This window comes from Palaemon carinicauda, chromosome 44, assembly GCF_036898095.1.
Source record: "Palaemon carinicauda isolate YSFRI2023 chromosome 44, ASM3689809v2, whole genome shotgun sequence".
Taxonomy (NCBI): Eukaryota; Metazoa; Arthropoda; class Malacostraca; order Decapoda; family Palaemonidae; genus Palaemon; species Palaemon carinicauda.
Genome location: NC_090768.1, coordinates 39,137,012 through 39,146,023, shown reverse-complemented (window position 1 = coordinate 39,146,023; position 9,012 = coordinate 39,137,012).

Genomic DNA, 9,012 nt, shown 5'->3' with positions numbered 1-9,012 from the left:
GAAGAACAACCGAGTGAGGAAATGAAATAAGGAAATAAATAAACTACGAGTAGTAATGAACTATTAAAATAACCGATTTTAAGAACAGTAAAAACATTAAAATGGATCTTTCATAAATAAAATATAAAAAGTCATGTCAGCCTGTTCAACATAATAACATTCGCTGCAAGTTTGAAATTTTTGAAGTTCCACCGAACTAAAATGATTTAATTATTCTGACCCTAGATTACAATACAGTTTTGATAATCCTTTCGGCAGATTATAAAACTGGAATCCTTCTGACTGGAGATCCTAATAGGATTTAAGTCTTCCGGCTCTTGAGTTAATCAATCTTCCATGCGTGCATATGACGGTGGTGTGTGCCTTACTGATATCGATATTCGTCCATTACCCCTTCGTTCATTTTTCAAGTTGTTTGCTTTTCCCATTCCTCCCCTCGTATTCTCAGTTACTCTGTTTATCCTGTTATTCTGTTGTACCTTCCCTTGCCACTTTATACTATCTATACTATCTCTATTTCTCTCTTATCTCTCTTGGCTGCTGACGTCTCATGATATCGGAAATATTGTTTTTATCTCTCTCTCTTTTATGAAAAGGTTTCAATTTAATTAGCACATTTTTTCAGACACTCGTAGGTCTCTCTCTCTCTCTCTCTCTCTCTCTCTCTCTCTCTCTCTGCAATGGCTGAGATGGAGATCTGTTAATTCAATAAATTTCAAGTATTATTCTTTGAATTGTGTCATAAAATTCTTATTTTCATACATCAGATAGTAGTTTTTAATGAGTGTTCAAGCCCAAATCTTAATGTTGAAACTTGTAAGTGTGCATTCCATATTTTTTTTGACAAGTGTTCAAGGCCGAATCTTTATTTCAAAACTTCTAAACGTATATTTTATCCATTTTTTTTTCATGTGTTCAAGTCCAAATCTTCATTTTAAAGCTTCTAAGTGTACATTTCACAATTTTTTTTAATTGGTCAAGGCCAAATCTTTATTTTAAAGCTTCATAAGTGTACATTTTATCAATTATTTTTGATAAGTGTTCAAGGCCAAATCTTCATTTTAAAGCTTCTAAGTGTACATTTCACAATTTTTTTTTAAGTGGTCAAGGCCAAATCTTTATTTTAAAGCTTCATAAGTGTACATTTTATCAATTATTTTTAATAAGTGTTCAAGGCCAAATCTTCATTTTAAAGCTTCTAAGTGTACATTTCACAATTTTTTTTAATTGGTCAAGGCCAAATCTTTATTTTAAAGCTTCATAAGTGTACATTTTATCAATTATTTTTAATAAGTGTTCAAGGCCAAATCTTCATTTTAAAGCTTCTAAGTGTACATTTCACAATTTTTTTTAAGTGGTCAAGGCCAAATCTTTATTTTATAGCTTCATAAGTGTACATTTTATCAATTATTTTTAATAAGGGTTCAAGGCCAAATCTTTGTTTTTACGCTTTTAAGTGTATTTTTTTTTATGTGCGTTCAAGTCCACATCTTTATTTCAAAGCTTCTATGCGTATGTTTTATAAAAAAAAAATTTTATGTGTTCAAGGCCAAATCTTTATTTTAAAGCTTCTAAGCGTATATTTCATCAATTTTCCAAGGCTAAATCTTTATTTTAAAACTTCTAAGCGTATATTTCATCAATTTTCCAAGACTAAATCTTTTTTTAAAACTTCTAAGCGTATATTTCATCAATTTTCCAAGGCTAAATCTTGATTTTAAAACTTCTAAGCGTATATTTCATCAATTTTCCAAGACTAAATCTTTATTTTAAAACTTCTAAGCTTATATTTCATCAATTTTCCGAGACTAAATCTTTATTTTAAAACTTCTAAGCGTATATTTCATCAATTTTCCAAGACTAAATCTTTATTTTAAAACTTCCAAGTGTACATTTCGTCAACAGAAAAAATAGGTAAAGGTCTTCGGGTACAACATAGTAAAAACATCAATTGTTATTTCTTTTGATTTTCTCTGCTGCAGGTTACGCTCGCGAGAATTCTCCTGGGAGTTTGCACATTTATTGTGACCCCAAATGTTTCATCTGTGTGTGTGTGTGTGTGTGTGTGTGGGGGCGGGGGGGGGGGGGAGAAGTTGAATGAGATGGAGGAAGTGTTCTCCTTGAATTTAGATTACCATGTGATTTCTGTCTCTACTGTGTATATATATATATATAATATATATATATATATATATACACACACACATTATAATATATATATAATATATATATATATAAGTTCCCGTTGCTGAGTGAGGATACCTTAACGTGGTGAAATGGTTTTGTGTATCGCCATGATTAGCAAAGCTGTACAAGTCTGGGGCAACCCATACCAGGTTGGTTTGCTTTGATCCAGACGAAAATATCTTACCTTAACCAACCCGCGCTGAACAGCGTAGAGATAAAAACTGCCCTAAAACCCAGACATGAGTTGACATGTCTGAGACTTTTGTCCTGCAGTGGACTAGAAACGGATGCCCTTTTTGTTGATGTTTGCTGTGTAGATATATATATATATATATATATGTGTGTGTGTGTGTGTGTGTGTGTGTGTGTATGAGAGAGAGAGAGAGAGAGAGAGAGAGAGAGAGAGAGAGAGAGATCCTTTGGTTACAGGGAGATCCTTTGGTGACAGGGAGATATTCCATTACTTGCTAACAGGCCTTGCCCTTGAAGTTTGATGGGCCGTAAATTTTGGGAGAAGGAACGAAAATTGATCGACTCGAAATGGATTTGGTGAATGGTTGACTTCATGAGATTTGTTTGTGTTGTGATAAAAGGGGGTTTTTACCTTCTGGTTTAAGTGGTGAAGTCGGGGTAGCCAAGGTTTGAACTTGTTTTAACTCAATAATACGAACTAGGAGGTGCAACTACAGTTTTCTGTACTTTTTTTAATATTGTATTTAAGCACCTGAATTTATATTCGTGATTATTATCACCATTGATTATTATTATAATTATCAATATTGTTATCTAAATTCATATAGATATCTCGAGAGAATCTTGTATTCAACATCGTACTTAATTTTCCACGATTAATAAGCCTTAGTAGTAGTATTATTATTAGCGCAAAATCTAACAGCACTTTGAGTTTGGTTATTACATTTGATGATATTCCCATTTAGTAAGAATTTCACACAACAGTGGCCTATCGGAAACCTCCCTGTTTGGTGAACTGCTACGCTTGAGTTCATAATATTGCATATCATTATTGCTAATCAATTATCGTTTCAAATAAACTATTATTTATTCATTTCATTCCCGCATATGAAATATGTAGTTGGATGTCATTCTTTTGCATAGTAATCTTGTTGATCGAATTTTGATAATGTCAGTTAAACGTAATACAACTTTTTATTACATTACCAATATAAATTTTATAGCTAAATTGCCATTATTGAACTTACTATATTGTACTATATTCCGTTTATTTAGTTTTTTAGATTTATTATTAACATTGATTAAGTTTCTTTTATTACTTTGGGTGTTGCGTTGAATATTTAATCTCTATCAATATTTAGCCATTCATTTGATATTTGCAATGATTTAACTCGAATGTACATAGGTTTTTGTTAATAGCAAAACAGTTCCTGTTATAATGCAAAATACAATTTTAGTTCCTGTTATAATGCAAAATACAATTTTAGTTCCTGTTATAATGCAAAATACAATTTTATTATTACTTCATTTATAACGTAAAGCTTAATCATGATTACAGTACTTCTTTATATAAAATATAGATCATACGATATAATAATCCTGTAAAACATTAATTTTTTAACAAAATTTTACCACGTTTGAAAATGATTAAATATGAATATAATGTGCATTTGTCGCATGTAGATACACAGGAAAACACTAGATGCAAAAATAATGTGTATCCATGAATAATATTTACTTAAAGTAGTTACACAGGTAAATTATATTTCTCCTAGTACATCATGAATTTTTTTCAACATAGAAAATGTTTGTGGGATGAAGTTGCGCACCCCCGCATCCGTCTCCATGTATCGTTAAGGGTCTTATAGCCCGATAGTATCTGTCTTTTTATAGCGTTCATTTATCCAACTACTGACCAGACCTATTGCGGCTTAACTTCACTGATTAGAGGACAAATGATATGGCGAACGCTTTAATTCCATCACATACACTCACACCTTACACAGACACAAACAGACACACACACACACACTTATATATATATATATATATATATACATGATCATCATCAGCCGTTAGTAGTCCACTGCAGAACAAAGGCCTTAGATATGGCCTTCCACTTTCCCGCACATTTTCTTAGTTTGTCAATCCGTCGTATTCTCTTCCTTCCCCTGCTGTTTATACGATGTTTAGGGAACCATTCTGTTTGTCTTAATGTCCGTCTATTGTCTGTCATCCTCATAATATCCTGCCCATGTCCATTTCTTTTTCTTACAAGTTGTTAGAATATCCTCTACCTTAGTTTGCTTTCGTATCCATGTTGCTCTTTTTTTGTCTCATGTTGTTAATCCCATCATTATTCTTTCCCTAGATCTTTGGGTTGTACCTAGCTTATGTTTTAAAGATTTAGCAAGGCTTCAAGTTTTTGATGCGACCGTTAAAATCGGTAGAGAAAGTGGCTTTTAACTTTCATAATCTCATTTTGTTTTGGAAAATAAATGTGTCCGTTGGTTTACTGGTGCTTTATTTTGCAATAAATAGCATAATATAGCAAATATGTAATTTTTTTATTTAGGTAGCCATAAAATTTCTTTGTGCCCTTTATTTTAATTGTTGTTGTTCAACTTTATGCGATGAAGTTGGACGATGTAGCTTTAAGAGGTAATCAAATCAAGTAAAAATTTATTACTTAAGGACTTGGTCTGCTATGCAGTATACCTGGCATTATTAGTGTAAATTTCATTGCTTTGTTTTATTAAAAGATTTGCGATCACTGGCCTAAACTTGTTATTGCTATTGCTATATGTATGTATTAATACATAGTGCATCTCTCTCTCTCTCTCTCTCTCTCTCTCTCTCACACACTTATAACTTCTCGAAGAAGTCAAGGGAGTGCCACCTGAGCTATTTCTTGGGGGTTAGTTACAATTTAGCAACGCCAAATCAGCGCCAGCCATTTTAGCGCCTGAGGATATTTTGATTCTCTCTCTCTCTCTCTCTCTCTCCTCTCTCTCTCTCTCTCTTTATTGCCTCCTACCTTGTACCTTATCGGATAAGTCAAGGTAGTATTGCCTGAGCTATTTTTTAGGCTTAGGTAGAATTCAACGCCGACTTCAAAGCCAAGCCTATTCAGCATCAGGCAATTTAGTGCCAGGAGGAATTTTGATTCTCTCTCTCTCTCTCTCTCTCTCTCCTCTCTCTCTCTCTCTCTGCCAAATGTTTTTTCCTATAGATTATGGCCATTTATATACTTCAGGGTTTGATGGGATCTATTACTTGTTCCCATCCTTGTTTTAATACAAACTACAGCAAAGAAAGAACACTTTGTTATGAAATGACAGCAGAAATAGTTTTCTGTCATGAAAAATAACTTTTCACTGACAGATCAAATTATTGCCACACGGTTTTCAAATGCCCAAACTAGGCTTTTTGGGCGAGGTACACATTTCTTTCTATATTTTTTTTCTTTATTGTCATTGTTCGTGGTTTTGCATGGCCGAAAAAAAACATTTTATATTCGTTGAATATGTTTTTATGCCAAAGTGTGGAATATTCTGTTTTTTTGGTAATTTCGACTTGTTTGGAACTTATTTTTATTCACATAATATTTTATGAACATTTGTAAACTTTTATAAATAATTAACTGCACCTATTAATGTTTAATTGAACACCAAAATCGACTTCCTATCAAAGGAGATCAGTGAATAAACGCCAAACAAAGAAAAATATCACGTACACGTGAAAGACGTCATTGATTAAGTTAGCCAAGTTCAGTCATAATTTGACCTTGGATGTTAAGAGTGATTGTTGAAATTATACATGCTGCAATTGAAAAAACTTTGCACTCTAACTTCTATTCTCATTTTCTGTTAACTTTTGCTTTTGCATTTTTAGATTACCTCTTTTCATTCAGATGGGAAATCCAGTATGCTGTTGATTTTGTGTTAAGGGAATTTTGAAAAGAATGATTCTGGTTTTATTTATTACTTAATACTATCAAAATATTTGTTTGTAGAATATAAATGGAGGAATATGTTTCCGGTCCTCAAAGTTATATAAAGAGCCAAGTAGGAAGAGAGTAGCTGCAGCTTTGATGAAAAGTAGAGATGAGTAAAGTACTGGGAAATGCAAATATTAGTAGAGCGAGCAAGACGGACTGTATGTGTATATAGGGCCTCGAGGGACGGGATTTCAAAAACCCGTTGCCATAGAAATGTGGCTTTTGGAATATTTTCAACATCAGGAAAATAAACTGCAACCTTTTGAGCTAAGGAGGGGGGCGTTTGGATGAGCCTACAGGCCTATCTGCCAAGTCGTCAGCAGCCATTGCCTGGCCCTCCTTGGTTCCAGCTTGGGTGTAGGTAGCTTGGGCGCGATCATATGTACATATGGTCAGTCTCTAGGGCAATGTCACTGTCCCTTGCCTCTGCCGTTCATGAACTACCTTTAAAACCTTTAAAATGCCTAATGGTTTGGACATGGGATGAGATCGTATGAAAAAGGTTCTACTCTGAAAACAATAGACAGGGAAGCATGGAAACGAAGACTTGATAGGAATTCAGGAAGACGGGATAAAGGTGGATTGACAGAATTTATGTTACGTCTGTCACTCAGAAAGGAAGATTTGACGTTAACACGATATTGAAGGTTATGATAATGATGAAGAAGTTGTATTTCATCGTTTTATGTCCTGGATGAAAACATTCCATGGGTGAATTTCTCTCTCTCTCTCTCTCTCTCTCCTCTCTCTCTCTCTCTCTATATATATATATATATATATGTAGCCTACACAATTTGATAAATTTATTTTATACAATAGAATATAGGCATTTATGTTATCGGCTAATTTCAAAAGGTCGTTACGACTTGTTAGCTGTTCCCCTCCCCTTTTTAATTTAAACTAAATCAAATAGAAACCACTTTATATATATATATATATATATGTGTGTGTGTGTGTGTGTGTGTGTGTATTTCGTATATATTTTAATCTATATTTTCCATCTGCTTTTATTTTTGTAATTTAGTTTTCACCTACTTGAAATAATTCTGAACACGTTATAAAGCCGTAGCAAGATATCTAGCTAAACTACGCAAGAGACCCTTAAACCCTATCTTTTAGCGAGACGTGAATAGCAGTTGTCAACGTAATAGTTAATAATTTCCCGGTCTAATCCAGAGCTTTGGCTTCTCCATTCAAGGTTGCTTTCCCCACCAAACTTATACTATAATTGACATACGAGCGACGACAACGTGTGACAGATGAATCGCAGCATTCGTATAATTAATGAGATGGAAATTCCTCTCTGTCTGATCCTTCAGTGATTCGAGACGTTTGTTTTGAGGCGTTTATTCCTTTTTGGTTTTTGTTTATCTCTACGGTTGATAAAAGGCTGTTTATCTTTAGGGTTGATAAAAGGCTGTTTATCTTTTGGGTTGATAAAAGGCTGTTTATCTTTAGGGTCTGATCCTTCAGTTATTCGAGACGTTTATTTCCTTTTTGTTTTTGTTTATCTCTAGGGTTGATAAAGGCTATTTATCTTTAGGGTTGATAAAAGGCTGTTTATCTCTAGGGTTGATAAAAGGCTGTTTATCTTTAGGGTTGATAAAAGGCTGTTTATCTTTAGGGGTTGATAAGAGGCTGTTTATCTTTAGGGTTGATAAAAGGCTGTTTATCTTTAGGGCTGATAAAAGGCTGCTCTATCTTTAGGGTTTTGATAAAGGCTATTTATCTTTAGGGTTGATAAAAGGCTGTTTATCTGTAGGGTTGATAAAAGGCTGTTTATCTTTAGGGTTGATAAAAGGCTGTTTATCTTTAGGGTTTATAAAAGGCTGTTTAGCTTTAGGGTTGATAAAATGGCTGTTTATTTTTAGGGTTGATAAAAGGCTGTTTATCTTTTGGGTTCATAAAAGGCTGTTTATCTTTAGGGTTGATAAAAGGCTGTTTATCTTTAGGGTTGATAAGAGGCTGTTTATCTTTAGGGTCTGATCCTTCGGTTATTCGAGACGTTTATTCCTTTTTGTTTTTGTTTATCTTTAGGGTTGATAATAGGCTGTTTATCTCTAGGGTTGATAAAAGGCTGTTTATCTTTAGGGTTGATAAAAGGCTGTTTATCTTTAGGGTTGATAAGAGGCTGTTTATCTTTAGGTTTGATAGAAGGCTGTGTATCTTTAAGGTTTTGATAAAATACTGGTTTATCTTTATGGTTGATAAAAGGCTGTTTATCTTTAGGGTTGATAAAAGGCTCTTTATCTTTAGGGTTGATAAAAGGCTATTTATCTTTAGGGTTGATAGAAAGCTGTTTATCTTTAGGGTTGATAAAAGGCTGTTTATCTTTAGGGTTGATAAAAGGCTATTTATCTTTAGGGTTCTCAAAAGGGCTGTTTATCTCTAGGGGTTGATAAAAGGCTGTTTATCTTTAGGTTGATAAAAGGCTGTTTATCTTTAGGGTTGATAAAAGGCTGTTTATTTTTTAGGGTTCATGAAAGGCTGTTTATCTTTAAGGTTGATAAAAGGCTGTTTATCTTTAGGGTTGATAAAAGGCTGTTTATCTTTAGGGTTGATAAGAGGCTGTTTATCTTTAGGGTCTGATCCTTCGGTTATTTGAGACGTTTATTTCCTTTTTGTTTTTGTTTATCTTTAGGGTTGATAATAGGCTGTTTATCTCTAGGGTTGATAATAGGGCTGTTATCTTTAGGGTTGATAAAAGGCTGTTTATCTTTAGGGTTGATAAAAGGCTGTTTATCTTTGGGTTGATAAAAGGCTGTTTATTTTTAGGGTTCATGAAAGGCTGTTTATCTTTAAGGTTGATAAAAGGCTGTTTATCTTTAAGGTTGATAAAAGGCGGTTTATCT